The sequence below is a fragment of the Leuresthes tenuis genome, unplaced genomic scaffold, assembly GCF_036924035.1.
Source record: "Leuresthes tenuis unplaced genomic scaffold, fLeuTen1.0.hap1 SCAF_56, whole genome shotgun sequence".
Lineage (NCBI taxonomy): Eukaryota > Metazoa > Chordata > Actinopteri > Atheriniformes > Atherinopsidae > Leuresthes > Leuresthes tenuis.
The window spans coordinates 311,789-334,366 of NW_027325410.1; the positions used below are offsets into that span (position 1 = coordinate 311,789).

At 42.4% G+C, this 22,578-nt stretch overlaps 5 non-coding genes across 5 annotated transcripts; 1 reads left to right on the forward strand and 4 right to left on the reverse strand.

Moving 5' to 3' along the window:
- Positions 1 to 549: 549 nt before the first annotated feature.
- On the reverse strand, positions 550 to 740 carry LOC140285739 (U2 spliceosomal RNA). Its single transcript, XR_011910714.1, has one exon. It is a non-coding gene; the product is annotated as a U2 spliceosomal RNA (small nuclear RNA).
- Positions 741 to 1,056: 316 nt separating this feature from the next.
- Positions 1,057 to 1,170, reverse strand: LOC140285776 (U5 spliceosomal RNA). Its single transcript, XR_011910729.1, has one exon. It is a non-coding gene; the product is annotated as a U5 spliceosomal RNA (small nuclear RNA).
- A 15,257-nt stretch (positions 1,171 to 16,427) lies between these two features.
- Positions 16,428 to 16,541, forward strand: LOC140285779 (U5 spliceosomal RNA). The gene has a single exon (XR_011910731.1). It is a non-coding gene; the product is annotated as a U5 spliceosomal RNA (small nuclear RNA).
- Positions 16,542 to 19,716: 3,175 nt separating this feature from the next.
- Positions 19,717 to 19,900, reverse strand: LOC140285749 (U2 spliceosomal RNA). The gene has a single exon (XR_011910723.1). It is a non-coding gene; the product is annotated as a U2 spliceosomal RNA (small nuclear RNA).
- Positions 19,901 to 20,208: 308 nt separating this feature from the next.
- LOC140285777 (U5 spliceosomal RNA) lies at positions 20,209 to 20,322 on the reverse strand. Its single transcript, XR_011910730.1, has one exon. It is a non-coding gene; the product is annotated as a U5 spliceosomal RNA (small nuclear RNA).
- Between the last annotated feature and the right edge of the window lie 2,256 nt (positions 20,323 to 22,578).

A 22,578-nucleotide genomic window follows, 5' to 3' on the forward strand; every position in this document is an offset into this window, starting at 1 on the left:
CTGCAATAGGCATCCCCGCTACCAGGGAGCCAACACAGGACAGGAGGGCCTGATGTCCACCAGGCTCGGGGCCTGCAGCGACCATATTCTGGGAGCTACTGTACCCCCAGAAGGTACCCATCCCGCCCCACCCCACTCAACCCAACCCCACTCCGGAGGACCTCTACAAAAAACAAACAAACAACAACAAAAAACAAACAAACAAACCACCCGGTCACACCAGTCGCAGCAGCCCAGGCCTGAGACCCACCATCACCCAGGCCCCCCCAGAACCCCCCTCAACAGGTGCGCTCTTGTGAAAAAGCAAACAGCGGCAGCAACAAAAACACAACGGGAACACTGTATTGAGGCTTTGTTCTGACCGCTCATTTGGTATGGCTTTTCTTTCAAGCAATTCTCCCGGTTAGCCCGCACTCGGCTCGCTCCCAGAGCCGTGTTAAAATCTACTTCGCATTCACTCTCTTTTCTCAGCAGACTAAAAGAAAGTTTCATCTTGGGCTCCCTGAAACTTGCATCCTGCACCGCTGTTTGCTTTTTCACAAGAGTAGAGAAGAGCGCACCGTTCCCAGCGGCACTGCAGTACGGGGTCAATGCTTGGAGTGAACGGAGCAAGCTAATTTTTCAACTCCTATTGCTAAAAATCCATTTAATATGTAGTCCTCGTATAGAGGACATATCAGATATTAAACTGATAAGAACAGATACTACACTTGATCTTAGCCAAAAGGCCGAGAAGCGACAACTGTGCACTGGTTCACGTCCGAGGGCCCTTCCTGGCACAATGCGCACTTGTCCGCTAACACCCCTGTTCTTTTTATGGCAATAGGTGGCCAGAGTGTCACTTTGCACCTCCGTCCACCTGCTGCACTGAGCACTCTTCAGCCCTTTTAAATGGTATAACTTTGCTCTCCCGCACGCTCCAGCAAGCACCATTCAAGCAACAACTTTGCACTCCAGCTTCGAACATCGGCACAGTCGCAACAAGTAAGGCGACTCTACTCAGAGAAGTCACTCTGCACAGTAACAAGATTTCTTTTGCACAGACAGAAAGGGCTTCACCCGCAAAGGTAAAGCCTGCCAATAATAGAAACAACTCATTAGTGCTGCTCTCCACGGAAGTCTTTAGTAAAAGGCGAAAGACTTGTATGTTATGAAGAGAAACCAGAGTACGATTATCCGTCACTGCGGGAGCAGGGCATCAGGCTAGTTGGTTTAGCCACCTTCCCCATGGTGAGCTTTGCTTGGTTGAGACGCTTGCCCCCCCCCCCCCCCTTGCTCCTCGGCTGACCAAGTAGGAACAATCGGGCCCTATTCGATGGCTGCCTTGTCTTTTACTCTGTGCAAAAGACAAGGCAGCAACAAAAACACCACGGGAAAACCGTATTGAGGCTTTGTTCTGACCGCTCATTCGGTGTCGCGTTTCTTTCAAGCAATTCTCCCGGTTAGCCCACACTCGGCTCGCTCCCAGAGCCGTGTTAAAGTCTACTTCGCATTCACTCTCTTTTCTCAGCAGACTCTTGGGATTTTATCTATAAAATGAATTCCTTCACTCAAACTATGTTAAAACTGCTTTGTCCTTCATATTTACCATGTCTAGAAAGATTTAAACAAAAAAAAAACAACGTTGTACTTTGCAGTAAAAGAAAGAGCAAATCTAAAGTTTCAGGAATCCGAGAATAAGCTTGCTTTCATGAGTTCTTCACGATTTCGGATTTTGCTATAAAATGAATTCCTTCACTCAAACTAAATTAAAACTGCTAAACCGCTAATCTGTTACATGTAAGGCAGATGTCAAATTCACCGAATTAGGATTATTCGGTATTCGGCCAATCGAGCTGTAGCAGCTTCAGTAAAAGAGTATAAGTTGAAGAGTTTGTGAATAAAGGTGTGCGCACACATAGTGAGCTGTAGGAAAATAGGCAGGGAGCAATGCCGGCTGGGGTATATGTTCTTGTATGTTGTCTGACTGTTTGATTTGAATGTGTTGTGTAAGTGTCCTGTTGAATGTTACATGTTTGGGCTTTGACACTTCACTGTGGTTGTTAACTGTGTGGTGTGTCCTGAAATGTTATATGTTTGGGCTGTGTGACATGCTTAATGCTTGTCAGTAGCTACCCACTTATTCATATATAGCAACTGACAACATAAGAAGTCTGGACATACTTTGATAGTAGTTGTAGAAGTATCCTTATTGATAATAGATAAACTAATTCATAGTGATAGAACAGTAGATGAACAGGTGCCTGCACATGTCTCACGAAAATAAAATGGGTGTATGATTGCTGACGGCAGAGCAATACTGCCAAACTTATGAGTTCTTGTGGCAAACTTGATTCAGTGTCTTGACGTGTATACGCTGTTTCGCTGACTTGATTGTCACAAGAAACAAAGTGTGTTTGATAAGATCCGACCATTTTATTAGGGGAGGATCAGTATGTATGGATTCTGATGTGACTGATAAACCCATTCGTATCGTAAGCATAATCTAATACGTGAGACAACGCCCTGGCACACAATCAAAAAAAAAAAGAGAGAGCGGTTTTGTGTCCCCACAGTCCATAATGTAGAAAAGAGAGAAAAAAGCCTTTCTGATTTTGTGTGTGTGCTCACAGTGCAGAGTGTAGAGAAAAGAGAGAAAAGAAAGCCGTTTTGGTGTCACGGGTGTTGTGACTTACACACACACATTTCTGAATTGAGAAAGGAAATTATTTTAGAGGAAGCACTAGAGTTTAGATCCCACATTTGTTGATAGGCATTCATTTATTTCTTCACTTCTGATGAAGTTTCAACAATAAACAACAAACTTTGTATTATGAGAAAGAACCAGACTCATTCTTCAGGAATCCGAAAATAAGCTCTATTTTACGAGTTATGCACGAATTCGGATTCTCCTATAAAACGAATTCCTTAACTCTAACCAAGTTAAGACTGCTTTGTACTTCATATTCATTCATGTCTAATCAAGTTTCAACGATAAACAACGTTGTACTTTCTAGAATGAGAAAGAACTTCTTCAGCAATAAGCATCTCTCGACATATGACGAAATACAGATTTTGCTATAAAATTAATTCCTTCTATCAGCCTGACTTAAAACTGTTTGTCCTCCTTATTTATCCACTTCAAATCAAGTTTCAACAATTAAAAAAATTTTGTAGTTTGAGAAAAAACAACTTCATCTTAAGCAATCAGTAGGGTAAGAAAGGGTAAGAAAAGGTGCAAATGCCAACCATACATCACTAAAAGGTGGAGCGGAAGTATTCGGCTGCAAGTAGGTGCGAATGCCTGACAATGTATGATCAAAAGAGGGAGCGGAGGTTTTCGGCTGCAAGGTCTGAATGTCCAACCATAATTTGTAAAAACCGGGGAAGAAAAGGCTCGAAAGCCCGACTATACACCATCAAAAGCAGGAGCGGAGGTGTTCGGCTGCAAGTAGGTGTGAATGTTCGACCATAATTTGTAAAAAGCGGGTAAGAAAAGGTTCGAATGCCCGACTATATATTAACCAAAGCAGGAGGAGAGGTCTTCGGATAAGAGTGGGTGAGAATTTACAACCATAATCTATAAAATGCGGTGAAAAAAAAGGTGTGAATACCCCATAGAACACTAAAAGGTAGAGCGGAAGTGTTCGGCTGCAAGAAGGTGTGAATGTCTGACCATAGTTTGTAAAAAGCGGGTAAGAAAAGGTTCGAATGCCCGAACATACACCATCAAAGGAGGGAGCGGAGGTGTTCAGCTGTAAGAAGGTGTGAATGTCCGACCATAGTTGGCAAAAAGCAGGTAAGAAAAGGATAAAATACCCGATTGTACACAATCAATAGCGGGAGCAGAGTTGTTCCGCTACTAAAAGGTGTGAAAGTCCGACCATGGTTTGTAAAAAGCGGGTAAGAAAAGGTGTGAATGCCCGACAATGTATGATCAAAAGAGGGAGAGGAGGTTTTCGGCTGAAACAAGGTCTGAATGTCCATCCATATTTTGTAAAAATCTGGGAAGAAAAGGCTCGAAAGCCCGACTATACACCATCAACAGCTGGAGCGGAGGTGTTCAGCTGCAAGAAGGTCTGAATGTCCATCAATAATTGCTAGAAAACATGGAAGAGAATTTTCGAATATCAAACCGCACATGATCATAAGCGGGAGAGGAGGTGTTCAAATGCAAGAAGGTGTGAATGTCCACCCATAATTACTGCAAAATGGGTAAGAAAAGGTACGAATGCCCAACCATACATGATCCTAACAGGGAGCGGAGGTGTTTGGCTGCGACAAGGTGTGTATGTCCACCCATAATTAATGAAAAGCGGGCAACAAGTAGGTTTGAATACCCATCATCAAAAGCAGGAGTGGATGTGTTCGGCTACAAGAAGGTGTGAACGTCCGACCAAAGTTTGTAAAAAGCAGTGAAGAAAAGTTTCGAATATCCAACCAAACATAATCAAAAGCGGGAGCAGAGCTGTTCAACTGCAAGTAGGTGTGAATGTCAGATCATAATTTGCAAAAAGCTGATGAGAAAGGGTGAGAATGCCCGGCTATACACCATCAAATGCGGGAGCGGAAGTGTTCGGCTGTGAGTAGGTGTGAATGTCAAACCATAATTGCTGAAAAATGTGTTAGAAAAGACTAGAATGCCGGACCATACATCATCAAAAGCGGGAAAAGTGGTGTTCGGCTGCAAGTAGGTGTGAATATACAGCCATAATTACTCACAAACCGGTAAGAAAAGGTAGTATTGCCAGACCATACATTATCAAAACAGGGAGCGGAGGTGGTTCAGCTGCAAGGTGTGAATGTCTGACTAAAGTTTATAAAAAGCGGGTAAGACAAGGTGCGAATGCCTGACAATGTATGATCAAATGAGGGAGCGGAGGTTTTCGGCTGCAAGGTCTGAATGTACAACCATAATTTGTAAAAACCGGGGAAGAAAAGGCTCGAAAGCCCGACTATACACCATCAAAAGCGGGAGCGGAGGTGTTCGGCTGCAAGTAGGTGTGAATGTTCGACCATAATTTGTAAAAAGCGGGTAAGAAAAGGTTTGAATGCTCGACTATATATTAACAAAAGCAGGAGGAGAGGTCTTCGGATAAGAGTGGGTGAGAATTTCCAACCATAATCAATAAAATGCGGTGAAAAAAAAGGTGCGAATACCCCATAGAACACTAAAAGGTGGAGCAGAAGTGTTCGGCTGCAAGAAGGTGTGACTGTTCGACTATATTTGGTGAAAAGCAGGTGAAGCAAGGTCTGAATGCCCAACCTTACATCATCAAAAACGAGATCAGAGGTGTTTGGCTGCAAGAAGGCCATAGTTTGCCAAAAGCGGGTAAGCTGCGAATGACCGACTAAATATCAACAAAAGTGGGGGCGGAGGTCTTCGGATGCAAGTGGGTGTGAATATTCCACCATAAAGTATGGTGGAGAGGAAGCTGTGAATGGCCGACCATAGTAAAAAGCGGGTGAGAAAAGGTGCGAATGTCCAATCATACATGATCAAAACAGGGAGCGGAGGTGTTTGGCTGCGACAAGGTGTGAATGTCCACCCATAATTAATGAAAAGCGGGCAACAAGTAGGTTCGAATGCCATACCATACATCATCAAAAGCAGGAGTGGATGTGTTCGGCTACAAGAAGGTTTGAATGTCCGAGCATAGTTTGTAAAAAGCTGGTAAGAAAAGGTTCGAATGCCCGAACATACACCATCAAAAGAGGGAGCGGAGGTGTTCCGCTGTAAGACGGTGTGAATGTCCAACAATAGTTGGTAAAAAGCGGGTAAGAAAAGGTTAAAATACCCGACTGTACACAATCAATAGCGGGAGCGGAGTTGTTCCGCTACAAGAAGGTGTGAAAGTCCGACCATGGTTTGTAAAAAGCGGGTAAGAAAAGGTGCGAATGCCCGACAATGTATGATCAAAAGAGGGAGTGGAGGTTTTCGGCTGCAAGAAGGTCTGAATGTCCAACCATAATTTGTAAAAACCGGGGAAGAAAAGGCTCGAAAGCCCGACTATACACCATCAAAAGTGGGAGCGGAGGTGTTCAACTTCAAGACGGTGTGAATGTCTACCCATAATTACTGAAAAATGGGTAAGAAAAGGTGCGAATGCCTAACCATACATCATCAAAAGAGGGAGCGGAGGTGTTCCGCTGTAAGACGGTGTGAATGTCCGACCATAGATGGTAAAAAGCGGGTAAGAAAAGGTTAAATTACCCGACTGTACACCATCAAAAGAGGGAGCGGAGTTGTTCAGCTAAGAGAAGGTGTGAAAGTCCGACCTTGGTTTGTAAAAAGCGGGTAAGAAAAGGTTCGTATGCCCGAATATACACCATCAAAAGCGGAAGCGGAGGTGTTCGGCTGCAAGATATTGTGAACGTCCGACCAAAGTTTGTAAAAAGCAGTTAAGAAAAGGTTCGAATATCTAACCAAACATAAGAATGAGTCTTTTCCGCTGTAGAATGCCCGACTATAGACCATCAAATGCGGGAGCGGAGGTGTTCGGCTCTGAGTAGGTGTGAATGTCCGACCATAATTGCTGAAGAATGTGTTAGAAAAGGTAAGAATGCTGGACCATACATCATCAAAAGCGGTAGAGGTGGTGTTCGGCTGCAAAAAGGTGTGACTGTTCGACTAAAGTTTGTAAAAAGTGGGTAAGACAAGGTGCGAATGCCTGACAATGTATGATCAAAAGCGGTAGCGGAGGTGTTCAGCTGCAAGAAGGTCTACATGTCCATCAATAATTGCTAGAAAACATGAAAGAAACTTTTCGAAAATCAAACCGCACATGATCATAAGTGGGATAGGAGGTGTTCAGCTGCAAGGTGTGAATGTCCACCCATAATTCCTGAAAAATGGGCAAAAAAAAGGTGTGAATGCCCAACCATACATCATCAAAAGCAGGAGTGGAAGTGTTCGGCAACAAGAAGGTGTGAACGTCCAACCAAAATATGTAAAAAGAAGTTAAGAAAAGGTTCGAATATCCAACCAAACATAATCAAAAGCGGGAGCAGAGCTGTTCGACTGCAAGTAGGTGTGAATGTCAGATCATAATTTGCAAAAAGCTGATGAGAAAGGGTGAGAATGCCCGACTATACACCATCAAATGCGGGAGCGGAGTTGTTCGGCTGTGAGTAGGTGTGAATCTCCGACCATAATTGCTGAAAAATGTGTTAGAAAAGGTAAAAATGCCGGTCCATACATCATCAAAAGCGAGAGAGGTTGTGTTCGGCTGCAAGTAGGTGTGAATGTCCAGCCATAATTACTCACAAACGGGTAAGAAAAGGTAGTATTGCCAGACCATATATGATCAAAACAGGGAGCGGAGGTGGTAAGGCTGCAAGAAGGTTTGAATGTCAAAGTAAAGTTCAAATATATTAACAAAAGCGGGAGGAGAGGTCTTTGGATGAAAGTGGTTGAAAATTTCCAACCATAATGTATAAAATGCGGTGAAAAAAAAGGTGTGATAGAACACTAAAAGGTGGAGCGGAAGTGTTCGGCTGCAAGAAGGTGTGAATGTCCGACTATACTTGGTGAAAAGCAGGTGAAGCAAGGTCTGAATGCCCAACCTTACATCATCAAAAGCGAGATCAGAGTTGTTTGGCTGCAAGAAGGCCATAGTTTGCCAAAAGCGGGTAAGGTGCGAATGTCCGACTAAATATCAACAAAATTTGGGGCGGAGGTTTTCGGATGCAAGTGGGTGTGAATATCCCACCATACAAGTATGGTGGAGAGGAAGCTGTGAATAGCCGACCATAGTTTGGAAAAAGCGGGTAAGAAAAGGTTTGAATGCCCGAACATACACCATCAAAAGAGGGAGCGGAGGTGTTCCGCTGTACGAAAGTGTGAATGTCCAACCATACTTGGTAAAAAGCGGGTAAGAAAAGGTTAAAATACCCGACTGTACACAATCAATAGCGGGAGCGGATGTGTTCGGCTACAAGAAGGTGTGACAGTCCGACCATGGTTTATAAAAAGCGGGTAAGAAAAGGTGCGAATGTCCGACAATGTATGATCAAAAGAGAGAGCGGAGGTTTTCGGATACACGAAGGTTTGTATGTCCTACCATAGTTTGTAAATAGCGGGTAAGAAAAGGTTCGAATGCCCGACTATACACCATCAAAAGCGGGAGCGGAGGTGTTCCGCTGTAAGACGGTGTGAATGTCCGACCATAGTTGGTAAAAAGCGGGTAAGAAAAGGTTAAAATACCCGACTGTACACAATCAATAGCAGGAGCGGAGTTGTTCGGCTACAAGAAGGTGTGAAAGTCCGACCATGGTTTGTAAAAAGCAGTTAAGAAAAGGTTCGAATATCCAACCAAACATAATCAAAAGCGGGAGCAGAGCTGTTCGACTGCAAGTAGGTGTGAATGTCCAGCCATAATTACTCACAAACGGGGGAAGAAAAGGTAGTATTGCCAGACCATACATGATCAAAACAGGGAGCGGAGGTTCAGCTGCAAGGTGTGAATGTCTGACTATAGTTTGTAAAAAGCGGGTAAGACAAGGTGCGAATGCCCAACAATGTATGATCAAAAGAGAGAGCGGAGGTGTTCGGCTGCAAGGTCTGAATGTCCAACCATAATTTGTAAAAACCGGGTAAGAAAAGGCTCGAAAGCCCGACTATACATCATCAAAAGCGGGAGCGGATGTGTTCAGCTGCAAGAAGGTGTGAATGTTCGACTAAAGTTTGTAAAAAGCTGGTAAGACAAGGAGCGATGTCCCTTCATTGTATAATCAAAAGCGAGAGCGGAGGTGTCCAGCTGTGAGTAGGTGTGAATGTCCGACCATAATTGCTGAAAAATGTGTTAGAAAAGGTAAGAATACTGGACCATACATCATTAAAAGCGGGAGAGGTGGTGTTCGGCTGCAAGAAGGTGTGAAAGTCCGACAATGGTTTGTAAAAAGCGGGTAAAAAAAGGTTCGAATGCCCGAATATACATCATCAAAAGCGGAAGCGGAGGTGTTCGGATGCAAGAAGGTGTGAACGTCCGACCAAAGTTTGTAAAAAGCAGTGAAAAGTGAGAAAAAGCATTTCGTGAGTTCTGCATGATTTGGGATTTTGCTTATAAAATGCATTACTTCACTCAAACTATGTTAAAACTGATTTGTCCTTCATATTTACCATGTCTAGAAATATTTAAACAACGTTGTTTTTTTGTTTAAATCTATCGAGACATTGATAAATATGAAGGTAAAAGCCGTTTTAACATAGTTTGAGTGAAGGAATTGATTTTATAGATAAAATCCCAAATCATGCAGAACTCCTCAAAAGGGGCGTATGGCTTAATCACAAGTGTGGTTCTTTCTCATTCAGGGTAGTATGAGGAAGTTTATGCTTGAAATATATGTAGAAATGGGTACATATGAAGGACAAAGCAGTGTTAACTTAGTTTGAGTGAAGGAATTCATTTTATACATAAAATCCCAAATCATGCAGAACGTATGAAAAGAAGCTTATTCTCGGATTCCTGATCCTTCAGTTTTGCTCTTTCTTCTACTGCAAAATACAATGTTGTTCTTTGTTGAAGTCGATCTAGACATTGATAAATATGAAGGAAAAAGCAGTTTTAACTTGGTTTAAGTGAATGAATTCATTTTATACATAAAATCCGAAATCGTGCAGAACTCATGAAAATAAGCTTATTCTCGGATTCCTAAAACTTTTGATTGGCTCTTTCTTTTATTGCAAAGTACAACGTGGGTTTTTTGTTTAAATCTATCGAGACATTGATAAATATGAAGGTAAAAGCCGTTTTAACATAGTTTGAGTGAAGGAATTAATTTTATAGATAAAATCCCAAATCATGCAGAACTCCTCAAAAGGGAGGTATGGCTTAATCACAAGTGTGGCTCTTTCTCATTCAGGGTAATATGAGGAAGTTTATGCTTGAAATATATGTAGAAATGGGTACATATGAAGGACAAAGCAGTGTTAACTTAGTTTGCGTGAAGAAATTCATTTTATACATAAAATCCGAAATCGTGCAGAACTCATGAAAATAAGCTTATTCTCGGATTCCTAAAACTTTTGATTTGCACTTTCTTTTACTGCAAAGTACAACGTTGTTTTTTGTTGAAATCTATCTAGACATTGATAAATACCAGCCGAAACTCTGCTGCCACTTTTGATAATTTATGGTTGGGCATTCTTACCTTTTCTTACCCGCTTTTTACAAATTATGATCTTACATTCACACCTACTTGCAGTCGAACACCTTCTCATCCACTTATGATCATGTGCGGTTGGGCTTTCGCACCTTTTCTTACCCATTTTTCAGTAATTATGGGTGGATATTCAGACCTTCTTGCAGCTGAAAACCTCCGCACCTCTTTTGATCATACATTGTCGGGCATTCACACCTTGTCTTACCCGCTTTTTACAAACTTTAGTCGGACATTCAAACCTTCTTGCAGCTGAACCACCTCCGCTCCCTGTTTTGATCATATATGGTCTGGCAATAGTACCTTTTCTTACCCGTTTGTGAGTAATTATGGCTGGACATTCACACCTTCTTGCAGCCGAACACAACCTCTCCCGCTTTTGATGATATATGGTCCGGCATTCTTACCTTTTCTAACACATTTTTCAGTATTCGAACCTTCTCTTACCCGCTTTTTACAAACCATGGTTGGACTTTCATACCTTCTTGTAGCTGAACAACTCCACTCCTGCTTTTGATGATTTATGGTTGGACATTCGCATCTTTTCCTACCCATTTTTCAGTAATTATGGGTGGATATTCACATCTTCTTGCAGCTGAACACCTCCTCTCCCGCTAATGATCATGTAAGGTTTGATATTCGAAAATTTTCTTTCATGTTTTAAAGCAATTATTAATGGACATTCACACCTACTTGCAGCCGAACACCACCTCTCCCGCTTTTGATGATGTATGGACCGGCATTCTTACCTTTTCTAACACATTTTTCAGCAATTATGGTTGGAGAATCCCACCTACTCACAGTCGAACAACTCCGCTACCGCATTTGATGGTGTATAGTCGGGATTTCTCACCCTTTCTCATCAGCTTTTTGCAAATTATTCTCTGACAGTCACACCTACTTGCAGTCGAACAGCTCTGCTCCCGCTTTTGATTATGTTTGGTTAGATATTCGAACCTTTTCTTAACTGCTTTTTTACAAACTTTGGTCGGACGTTCACACCTTCTTGCAGCCGAACACCTACGCTTCCGGTTTTGATAGTGTATATTCGGGCATACGAACCTTTTCTTACCCGCTTTTTACAAACCATGGTCGGACTTTCACACCTTCTCTTAGCTGAACAACTCCGCTCCCTCTTTTGATTGTGTACAGTCGGGTATTTTAACCTTTTCTTACCCGCTTTTTACCAACTATGATCGGACATTCACACCGTCTTACAGCGGAACACCTCCGCTCCCTCTTTTGATGGTGTATGTTCGGGCATTCGAACCTTTTCTTACCCGCTTTTACAAACCAGGGTCGGACTTTCACACCTTTTAGTAGCCGAACAACTCCGCTCCCGCTATTGATTGTGTACAGTCGGGTATTTTAACCTTTTCTTACCCGCTTTTTACCAACTATGGTCGGACATTCACACCGTCTTACAGCGGAACACCTCCTCTCCCGCTTATGATCATGTACGGTTTGATATTCGAAAATTTACTTTCTTGTTTTAAAGCAATTATTGATGGACATTCAAACCTTCTTTTTGATTGTGTATAGTCGGGCTTTCGAGCCTTTTCTTCCCGGTTTTTACAAACCATGGTGTGACTTTCACACCTTCTTGTAGCCAAACAACTCCGCTCCCGCTATTGATTGTGTACAGTCGGGTATTTTAACCTTTTCTTACCCGCTTTTTACCAACTATGGTCGGACATTCACACCGTCTTACAGCGGAACACCTCTGCTCCCGCTTTTGATGGTGTATAGTCGGGCTTTCGAACCTTTTCTTACCCGCTTTTTACAAACTATGGTGGGACATTCAAACCTTTTAGTAGCCGAACAACTCCGCTCCCGCTATTGATTGTGTACAGTCGGGTATTTTAACCTTTTCTTACCCGCTTTTTACCAACTATGGTTGGACATTCACACCTTCTTACAGCAGAACACCTCCGCTCCCTGTTTTGATTATGTATGGTTTGACATTCGCACCTTCTCTCACCCGCCTTTTACTATGGTCGGCCATTCACAGCTTCCTCTCCACCATACTTGTATCCGAAGACCTCTGCCCCAAATTTTGTTGATATTTAGTCGGACATTCGCACCTTACCTGCTTTTGGCAAACTATGGCCTTCTTGCAGCCAAACACCTCTGATCTCGCTTTTGATGATGTAAGGTTGGGCATTCAGACCTTGCTTCACCTGCTTTTCACCAAATATAGTCGGACATTCACACCTTCTTGAAGCCGAACACTTCCGCTCCACCTTTTAGTGTTCTATCACACCTTTTTTTCACCGCATTTTATACATTATGGTTGGAAATTTTCAACCACTCTCATCCGAAGACCTCTCCTCCCGCTTTTGTTAATATATTTGAACTTTAGTCGGACATTCAAACCTTCTTGCAGCTGAACCACCTCCGCTCCCTGTTTTGATCATATATGGTCTGGCAATACTACCTTTTCTTACCCGTTTGTGAGTAATTATGGCTGGACATTCACACCTACTCACAGCCGAACAACTCCGCTCCCGCATTTGATGGTGTATAGTCGGGCATTCTCACCCTTTCTCATCAGCTTTTTGCAAATTATGATCTGACATTCACACCTACTTGCAGTCGAACAGCTCTGCTCCCGCTTTTGATTATGTATGGTTGGATATTCGAACCTTTGCTTAACTGCTTTTTACAAACTTTGGTTGCACGTTCACACCTTCTTGTAGCCGAACACATGCACTCCTGCTTTTGATGATGTATGGTTGGGCATTCGCACCTTTTTTTTACCCATTTTTCAGGTATTATGGGTGGACATTCACACCTTCTTGCAGTTGAACACCTCCTCTCCCACTTATGATCATGTGCGGTTTGATTTTCGAAAATTTTCTTTCATGTTTTCTAGCAATTATTGATGGACATTTAGACCTTCTTGCAGCTGAACACCACCTCTCCCGATTTTGATGATGTATGGACCGGCATTTTTACCTTTTCTAACACATTTTTCAGCAATTATGGTTGGAGATTCACACCTACTCACAGCCGAACAACTCCGCTACCGCATTTGATGGTGTATAGTCGGGCATTCTCACCCTTTCTCATCAGCTTTTTGCAAATTATGATCTGACATTCACACCTACTTCCAGTCGAACAGCTCTGCTCCCGCTTTTGATTATGTTTGGTTAGATATTCGAACCTTTTCTTAACTGCTTTTTACAAACTTTGGTCGGACGTTCACAATATCTTGCAGCCGAACACCTCCGCTTCCGCTTTTGATGGTGTATATTCGGGCATACGAACCTTTTCTTACCCGCTTTTTACAAACCAAGGTCGGACTTTCACACCTTCTCTTAGCTGAACAACTCCGCTCCCTCTTTTGATTGTGTACAGTCGGGTAATTTAACCTTTTCTTACCCGCTTTTTACCATCTATGGTCGGACATTCACACCGTCTTACAGCGGAACACCTCCGCTCCCTCTTTTGATGATGTATGGTTAGGCATTCGCACCTTTTCTTACCCATTTTTCAGTAATTATGGGTAGACATTCACACCTTCTTGCAGCTGAACACCTCCTCTCCCGCTTATGATCATGTGCAGTTTGATATTCGAAAATTTTCTTTCATGTTTTCTAGCAATTATTGACGGACATTCAGACCGTCTTGCAGCTGAACACCTCCGCTCCCACTTTTGATGGTGTATAGTCGGGCTTTCGAGCCTTTTCTTCCCCGGTTTTTACAAATTATGGTTGGACATTCAGACCTTCTTGCAGCCGAAAACCTCCACTCCCTCTTTTGATCATACATTGTCGGGCATTCGCACCTTTTCTTACCCGCTTTTTACAAACCATGGTCGGACTTTCACACCTTTTAGTAGCCGAACAACTCCGCTCCCGCTATTGATTGTGTACAGTCGGGTATTTTAACCTTTTCTTACCCGCTTTTTACCAACTATGGTTGGACATTCACACCTTCTCTCACCCGCCTTTTACTATGGTCGGCCATTCACAGCTTCCTCTCCACCATACTTGTATGGTGGGATATTCACACCCACTTGCATCCGAAGACCTCCGCCCCCACTTTTGTTGATATTTAGTCGGTCATTCGCACCTTACCCGCTTTTGGCAAACTATGGCCTTCTTGCAGCCAAACACCTCTGATCTCGCTTTTGTTAATATATAGTCGGGCATTCGAACCTTTTCTTACCCGCTTTTTACAAATTATGGTCGAACATTCACACCTACTTGCAGCTGAATACTTCCGCTCCACCTTTTAGGTATGTATGGTTGGCATTTGCACCTCTTTTTATACTGATTGCTGAAGATTAAGTTGTTCTTTCTCAAACTACAAATTTTTTTTAATTGTTGAAACTTGATTTGAAGTGGATAAATAAGGAGGAAAAACAGTTTTAAGTCAGGCTGATAGAAGGAATTAATTTTATAGCAAAATCTGTATTTCGTCATATGTCGAGAGATGCTTATTGCTGAAGAAGTTCTTTCTCATTCTACAAAGTACAACATTGTTTATCGTTGAAACTTGATTAGACATGAATAAATATGAAGGACAAAGCAGTCTTAACTTGGTTTGAGTTAATGAATTCGTTTTATAGGAGAATCCGAATTCGTGCATAACTCATAAAATAGAGCTTATTTTCGGATTCCTGAAGAATGAGTCTGGTTCTATCTCATAATACAAAGTTTGTTGTTTATTGTTGAAACTTCATCAGAAGTGAAGAAATAAATGAATGCCTATCAACAAATGTGGGATCTAAACTCTAGTGCTTCCTCTAAAATAATTTCCTTTCTCAATTTAGAAATGTGTGTGTGTAAGTCACAACACCCGTGACACCAAAACGGCTTTCTTTTCTCTACACTCTGCACTATGAGCACACACACCAAATCAGAAAGGCTTTTTTCTCTCTTTTCTACATTATGGACTGTGGGGACACAAAACCGCTCTCTCTCTTTTTTTTTTTTAATCGTGTGCCAGGGCGTTGTCTCACGTATTAGATTATGCTTAAGATACGAATGGATTTATCAGTCACATCAGAATCCATACATACTGATCCTCCCGTAATAAAATGGTCGGATCTTATCAAACACACTTTGTTTCTTGTGACAATCAAGTCAGCGAAACAGCGTATACACGTCAAGACACTGAATCAAGTTTGCCACAAGAACTCATAAGTTTGGCAGTATTGCTCTGCCGTCAGCAATCATACACCCATTTTATTTTCGTGAGACATGTGCAAGCACCTGTTCATCTACTGTTCTATCACTATGAATTAGTGATCTATTATCAATAAGGATACTTCTACAACTACTATCAAAGTATGTCCGGACTTCTTATGTTGTCAGTTGCTATATATGAATAAGTGGGCAGCTACTGACAAGCATTAAGCATGTCACACAGCCCAAACATATAACATTTCAGGACACACCACACAGTTAACAACCACAGTGAAGCGTGTCAAAGCCCAAACATGTAACATTCAACAGGACACTTACACAACACATTCAAATCAAACAGTCAGACAACATACAAGAACCTATACCCCAGCCGGCATTGCTCCCTGCCTATTTTCCTACAACTCACTATGTGTGCGCACACCTTTATTCACAAACTCTTCAACTTATACTCTTTTACCGAAGCTGCTACAGCTCGATTGGCCAAATACCCTTAGATCCTATTTCGGTGAATTTGACATCTGCCTTGCAAGTAACAGATTAGCGGTTTAGCAGTTTTAATTTAGTTTGAGTGAAGGAATTCATTTTATAGCAAAATCCGAAATCGTGAAGAACTCATGAAAGTAAGCTTATCCTCGGATTCCTGAAACTTTAGATTTGCTCTTTCTTTTACTGCAAAGTACAACGTTGTTTTTTTTGTTTAAATCTTTCTAGACATGGTAAATATTAAGGACAAAGCAGTTTTCACATAGTTTGAGTGAAGGAATTCATTTTATAGATAAAATCCCAAGAGTCTGCTGAGAAAAGAGAGTGAATGCGAAGTAGACTTTAACACGGCTATGGAAGCGAGCCGAGTGTGGGCTAACCGGGAGAATTGCTTGAAAGAAACGCGACACCGAATGAGCGATCAGAAAAAAGCCTCAATACGGGATTCTCGTGGTATTTTTGTTGCTGCCTTGTCTTTTGCACAGAGTAAAAGACAAGGCAGCCATCGAATAGGGCCCGATTGTTCCTACTTGGTCAGCCGAGGAGCAAGGGGGGGGGGAGCAAGCGTCTCAACCAAGCAAAGCTCACCATGGGGAAGGTGGCTATGCCAACTAGCCTGATGCCCTGCTCCCGCAGTGACGGATAATCGTACTCTGGTTTCTCTTCATAACGTACAAGTCTTTCGCCTTTTACTAAAGATTTCTGTGGAGAGCAGCACTAATGAGTTGTTTCTATTTTTGGCAGGCTTTACCTTTGCGGGTGAAGCCCTTTCTGTCTGTGCAAAAGAAATCTTCTTACTGTGCAGAGTGACTTCTCTGAGTAGAGTCGCCTTACTTGTTGCGACTGTGCCGATGTTCGAAGCTGGAGTGCAAAGTTGTTGCTTGAATGGTGCTTGCTGGAGCGTGCGGGAGTGCAAAGTTATACCATTTAAAAGGGCTGAAGAGTGCTCAGTGCAGCGGGTGGGCGACACTCTGGCCACCTTGAAAACCGAGGTTACATCCACTACCAGGGGCAGCCCAAGTTCTGCCGCAAGTGTGGTGAGCATGGACACCTGGTTGAGGCTTGTACCAAGGTGTTATGTGGGAAGAGCAGAGAAATTGGGCAAACTTTTGGAGAGTGTCCAAATGGCAGGAAATGTAATCTCTGTGGAGAATTAAATCACCTCTTCAGAGATTGCCCTAAATCTTTTGCCAACAAATTAAAGACGGTAAAGCCACAGTCAAGCCAACAAAGAGAAGGACCAAAGGTGGCAGTTGGTGAACAAAGTGAAGAGGTTGACCCAATAAATTCAAACTTCCCGCCAAAAGCTTGGATTGGAAGTGAGGAGCAAAAAGGGGAGGGGCCTGTAGAGGCCTCACCACTCAGTGTTGAAGTCTGTGAGAATTCACAGGCAGAGGGTGGAGCTACGCTAAATGAGGAGGAAGAGCAGACAGGTGAGTCTAGTGAAGATACTCACCTCCCCGAAGGTCAACAGCCGAAGAGGACGGCATCTGAGCCTCTGATTCCCCAGTGGTATCAGAGAAGAGGGGAAGGGTTAGGTCCCTTTCAGACAGTTCTTCAGTGGAAGAACCTAGAGTCTTCCCCTCCGACTCACCAAATGAGGTCTCCTTTTTAACTTCAGCTCTGCAATCAACCCCCAGGGACTCAAAGTTAAATGCAACATTGCGTCAGAGGCCAACACCGAGAGTCCGAAAAGGAAATATAGATCACCCTACTCACTTTTCACCTAAAGAAATGAAGGAAGAGCTAGTTTCCCAAGAAATAACCTGTGTGTAATTTGTTTTGATAACTTAGAAAAACGAAAATGACATACCTACTTTCCTTTATGCTTTTAATGGTTCTCACCTTCTCAACACTAAATGTGAGAAGTGTGAAATCAAAGACAAGAGCCCAGAGTATTTTATCCTTCTTAGACTCCATAAAATCAGATGTGTTTTTAATACAAGAATGTGGACTACCTTTTTTAAAAAACCATAGACAATGGGAGGAAATGTGGCCCCATTTATCGATATGGAGTGGCTCAAATCAAAATAAAAATGATGGTGTGGCCATTCTAATTAAAAATCCGCATGTTCTGGTGAAAGGTAGCACAGTGGTGAGAGACGGACGGGCACTTTTAGCACACTTGAATTTTATGGGGCAAGACTTTAACCTCTTAAATATTTATGGTTTCAATGGAAAAAATGAAAGGTATGACCTTTTAGAAGATATACAGCTTTACATGCTAGGGCAAGTACCTTTAGTTGTAGGAGGGGATTTTAACTGTATCTTGAGCAGGAAAGATAGAAAAAGAGCAGGGGTAGATTTTAAAGTGGATAAGACTTCGATTTTACTTCAGGGCATATGCAGGGATTTTAAGCTTACTGACTGTTTTAAAACCATGCATCCCAGAGAGGAGGGCTTCACCTGGTTTAGTCATGATGGCACCAGAGCCTCTCGCGTTGATTATTTCTTTACTAGAGATTGCCCACCCACTGATGTTAGATTAACCCCTGTTTTCTTTTCAGACCACCTTATGCTCTCCTGCACCCTTTCACCCCCTTCTGGTGTGACGGTAGGAAGTGGTCTGTGGAAACTCAACTGTTCCCTGTTGGAGGATGAAATCATAGTCAGTCAGTACAGGGAATGTTATAAAGAGTGGCAGACCCTTCAAGACCTCTACGAAACACATGCACAATGGTGGGAAATGGTGAAGGAAATGACCCAGACTTTTTTTAAACAGCAAGGTAAACGTAAAAAAAGGAAAGAGAATAGATGTATGATGGGACTACATAAACGCTTACAGCGCTACTTTAAACTAAATCAGTGTGGCATAGACTTTAAAGAAGAAATCAAAGATGTCAAAAAGGAAATGTCAGTTTTAGCAGAAATAAAGAGTAAAGGAATTTTTGTAAGAAGCAGGGAGCAGGAAATTGAGGAAGGTGAAAAAGAAAGAAAGTTATAAATAAAAAGGAGTGTAATCAAAATCTAAAAAGAGAAGATGGGTTTTTAACAAAATCCACACAAGAGATGATTGAAACTGTACATACCTTTTATAGTAACATGTACAAAGAGAAACCAGTGCACTTGGAAACATCGGCTAAGTTAAAAAAATGCCTAACAGGTTTTAAGAGAAGTTGAGCTCCGGGTTTAGACGGGCTTCCTGCAGAATTCTATCTGACCTATTGGGACCTTTTATCATCAGACATTTTAGATGTTTTTAAAGATTTTGAAAAACTCGACCGACTGCCTGACAGTTTTAGAGTGGGAATAGTGACTCTACTTTATAAAAAAAATGATAAGACTGACCTAAAGAATTGGAGGCCCATCACACTTTTAAACTTTGACTGTAAACTTTTTAGCAAGGTTTTAGCGACACGGATGTCCTCTGTTTTAGAGGAGGTAATTCACCCAGACCAAGCTTGTGCCATCTCAGGGAGACAACTCACCGACAGCCTCGTACTGATTCGAGACATCATTGATTACGCTAGAGACAGAAACACCCGGCTTGTCATCTTAAATTTAGACTTTGAAAAAGCATTTGATCGGGTCTCGCATCAATATCTCTTTCAGGTGTTGCAGCCATCGAAAAGGGCCCGATTGTTCCTACTTGGTGAGCTTTGCTTGGTTGAGACGCTTGCCCCCCCCCCCTGCTCCTCGGCTGACCAGGTAGAAACAATCTATTCGATGGCTGCCTTGTCTTTTACTCTGTGCAAAAGACAAGGCAGCCACAAACACCACGGGAACACCGTATTGAGGCTTTGTTCTGACCACTCATTCGGTGTCGCGTTTCTTTCAAGCAATTCTCCCGGTTAGCCCGCACTCGGCTCGCTCCCAGAGCCGTGTTAAACTCCACTTCGCATTCACTCTCTTTTCTCAGCAGATTAAAAGAAAGTTTCATCTTGGGCTCCCTGAAACTTCCATCCTGCACCGCTGTTTGCTTTTTCACAAGAGCAGAGGAGAGCGCACCGTTCCCAGCGGCACTGCAGTACCGGGTCGAGGCTTGGAGTTAACGGAGCAAGCTTCTTTTTCAACTCCTATTCTTAAAAATCCATTTAATATGTTGTCCTCGTATAGAGGACATATTAAACTGATAAGAACAGATACTACACTTGATCTTAGCCAAAAGGCCGCGAAGCGATAACTGTCCACTGTTTCAGGTCAAAGGGCCCTTGCTGGCACAATGCGCACTTTTAGCAGTGTTCTTTTTATGGCCATAGGTGGCCAGAGTGTCACGTTGCACCTCCGCCCACCCGCTGCACTGAGCACTCTTCAGCCCTTTTAAATGGTATAACTTTGCACTCCCGCATGCTCCAGCAAGCACCATTCAAGCAACAACTTTGCACTCCAGCTTCGAACATCGGCACAGTCGCAACAAGTAAGGCGACTCTACTCAGAGAAGTCACTCTGCAAAGTAGCAAGATTTCTTTTGCACAGACAGAAAGGGCTTCACCCGCAAAGGTAAAGCCTGCCAATAATAGAAACAACTCATTAGTGCTGCTCTCCACGGAAGTCTTTAGTAAAAGGCGAAAGACTTGTATGTTATGAAGAGAAACCAGAGTACGATTATCCGTCACTGCGGGAGCAGGGCATCAGGCTAGTTGGTTTAGCCACCTTCCCCATGGTGAGCTTTGCTTGGTTGAGACGCTTGCCCCCCCCCCTTGCTCCTCGGCTGACCAAGTAGGAACAATCGGGCCCTATTCGATGGCTGCCTTGTCTTTTACTCTATGCAAAAGACAAGGCAGCAACAAAAACACCACGAGAATCCCGTATTGAGGCTTTGTTCTGACCGCTCATTCGGTGTCGCGTTTCTTTCAAGCAATTCTCCCGGTTAGCCGACACTCGGCTCGCTCCCATAGCCGTGTTAAAGTCTACTTCGCATTCACTCTCTTTTCTCAGCAGACTCTTGGGATTTTATCTATAAAATGAATTCCTTCACTCAAACTATGTTAAAACTGCTTTGTCGTTCATATTTACCATGTCTAGAAAGATTTAAACAAAAAAAACAACGTTGTACTTTGCAGTAAAAGAAAGAGCAAATCTAAAGTTTCAGGAATCCGAGAATAAGCTTACTTTCAGGAGTGCTTCACGATTTCGGATTTTGCTATAAAATGAATTCCTTCACTCAAACTAAATTAAAACTGCTAAACCGCTAATCTGTTACATGTAAGGCAGATGTCAAATTCACCGAAATAGGATCTAAGGGTATTCGGCCAATCGAGCTGTAGCAGCTTCGGTAAAAGAGTATAAGTTGAAGAGTTTGTGAATAAAGGTGTGCGCACACATAGTGAGCTGTAGGAAAATAGGCAGGGAGCAATGCCGGCTGGGGTATATGTTCTTGTATGTTGTCTGACTGTTTGATTTGAATGTGTTGTGTAAGTGTCCTGTTGAATGTTTGGGCTTTGACACTTCACTGTGGTTGTTAACTGTGTGGTGTGTCCTGAAATGTTATATGTTTGGGCTGTGTGACATGCTTAATGCTTGTCAGTAGCTACCCACTTATTCATATATAGCAACTGACAACATAAGAAGTCCGGACATACTTTGATAGTAGTTGTAGAAGTATCCTTATTGATAATAGATAAACTAATTCATAGTGATAGAACAGTAGATGAACAGGTGCCTGCACGTCTCACGAAAATAAAATGGGTGTATGATTGCTGACGGCAGAGCAATACTGCCAAACTTATGAGTTCTTGTGGCAAACTTGATTCAGTGTCTTGACGTGTATACGCTGTTTCGCTGACTTGATTGTCACAAGAAACAAAGTCTGTTTGATAAGATCCGACCATTTTATTACGGGAGGATCAGTATGTATGGATTCTGATGTGACTGATAAACCCATTCGTATCTTAAGCATAATCTAATACGTGAGACAACGCCCTGGCACACAATCAAAAAAAAAAGAAGAGAGAGTGGTTTTGTGTCCCCACAGTCCATAATGTAGAAAAGAGAGAAAAAAGCCTTTCTGATTTGGTGTGTGTGCTCATAGTGCAGAGTGTAGAGAAAAGAGAGAAAAGAAAGCCGTTTTGGTGTCACGGGTGTTGTGACTTACACACACACATTTCTGAATTGAGAAAGGAAATTATTTTAGAGGAAGCACTAGAGTTTAGATCCCACATTTGTTGATAGGCATTCATTTAATTTTTCTTTTAATCAGTTTTAAAGTGAATACTAACTGAGAAATGAAAAAGGTGAAGAGTTTAGAAGCTTGGTTCAAGAGCAAAACTTGGTTTATGATCAGCTGAGTCTCTAAACAGAACAGCAAAGGGCTTCATCGAACATTTAAAAAAGATTCAGATTGTTAGAATATCCAGAATTTATAGGAATGGTGGTGATTACTCTTATTTTCTAGAATGGAAATAACTGCACCATGTCTGTTTTATGAATTTAAGGGGCTAAAAAGTTTTGTTCTCGTTTTTCTATGATTAACCGAATGTATGTGAGAGTCCAAACAGACAGAAGGGTTACGGCCGAGCGCTGGACCTTCCAAAAAAGATGAGACAGGCTGGACCCGTGCCATACTAGTTAAGGCCTGCCTGTGGATTACAGGTTCTTTAAACTCTCACACACACAAACTCACACACGTTCGCACACATACACCCATACACACACACATTCTTGAACTTGCTGCAAGATTAAACCTTTGCATTAACTGACTCCAGCAACTCTGAGTCTCATTGAGAGACTTTTCTCAACAATTGGGTCCTCAAACCAGATCTCAACGTTTTTTCCGCTGTCCAGGGTCGGAGCTGAAACCGTGCACGGGGGAGTCTAGTACTCCTAATGAAAGACCCCCTGCTGAATTGCGGTAATTAGG